Source organism: Octodon degus, unplaced genomic scaffold (genome assembly GCF_000260255.1).
Source record: "Octodon degus isolate 3935 unplaced genomic scaffold, OctDeg1.0 scaffold00211, whole genome shotgun sequence".
Taxonomy (NCBI): domain Eukaryota; kingdom Metazoa; phylum Chordata; class Mammalia; order Rodentia; family Octodontidae; genus Octodon; species Octodon degus.
The window spans coordinates 2,268,782-2,270,245 of record NW_004524787.1 but is presented as its reverse complement, the minus strand read 5'-3'; positions in this window follow the sequence as shown (position 1 = coordinate 2,270,245).

Here is a 1,464-nt window from a genome sequence, read left to right as displayed (position 1 = left end):
CCATCTATTCCAATTTTCTGTAGGACTTTGAACATGAATGAGTGTTGGACTTTGTCAAAAGCCTTTTCTGCATCAATGGAGATGATCATGTGGATTTTAGTTTTTCTCTATTGATATAGTGCAGTACATTTATAGATTTTGCAATATTGAACTATCCTTGCTTCCCTGGGATGAATCCTAACTGTTCATGGTGTATGATCTTCTTGATGATTTGCTGTATTCTATTTGCTAGGATTTTATTGAGGATTTTGACGTCTATGTTCATGAGGGAGTTTGGCCTGTAGTTCTCTTTCTTAGTTGTTTCTTTCCCTCATTTTGGTATCAGTATAATACTTGCCTCCAGGAATGATTTCAGGAGGACTGCTTTCTTTTCAATTTCATGGAAGAGTTTGAGGATTATAGGGACTACATCTTCTGCAAATTTCTTGTAGAATTCAGCTGTGAGTCCATCTGGATCGGGACTTTTCTTTGCCGGTAGGTTTTTAATTACATCTCGTATTTCATTGGCTGTTATTGGGCTATTGAGAGTGGTTATATCTTGTTGATTCAGTGGTGTAATTTGTACCTTTCTAGGAATCTGTCCATTTCTTCTGTGTCTTCTATTCTGTGAGAGTAAAGATTCTCAAAGTAGCTATTGATAACCTTCTGAATTTCCACTGAGTCTGTGGTCATTACACCCTTTTCATTCCTTATTGCTTGTATTTGAATTTTTTCTTTCCTCTTTTTGATGAGGTTAACTAGGGGCTTATCGATTTTATTTAATTGTTCATAGAAGCAGCTTTTGGCGTTTTTAATTCTTTGAATTGTTTTCTTCATCTCAATTGAATTAATTTCTGCTCTAATATTTATGATTTTCTCCCGTCTTTGGGCTCTGGGTTTGGATTGTTCTTCCTTTTCTAATTTTTGAAGTTGTGACATTAGGGTATTCGTTTTTTCCCATTCTGTTTTCCTAAGGTGTGAGTTCACAGCTATGAATTTCCCTCTGAGAACTGCTTTCATCCTATCCCATAAATTACGATAAGTTTTGCTTCAATTGTCATTGAATTGTAGACATTGTTGAATTTCTTCTTCAATTTCATGTATGGCCCATTGGTTGTTGAGTAGGGTGTCATTTAATTTCCATGAATTTAAGGTTTTTTTCTTTCTTTTGTCATTTATTTCCAGTTTCATTGCACTGTGTTCAGATAATGTGCATGGGATAATTTCTGTTTTCTTGCATATACTTAAGCATGACCTATGGACCAGTATGTGGTCTATTTTAGAAAATGACCCATGTGAAGCTGAGAAAAATGTGTATTCTGCTGTGTTTGGGTGGAACACTCTATATGTCCGCCTAGTCCATTTGTTTCAAGCCCTGTGAAAGCCTGAGAGAGTGTCTTCTACCCATGTGACTCTCCTTAGGCACACTCTATGTCATCAATCACTTTCCTCGTTGGCCCCATAATCTTCTTTTTCAGAAAATTT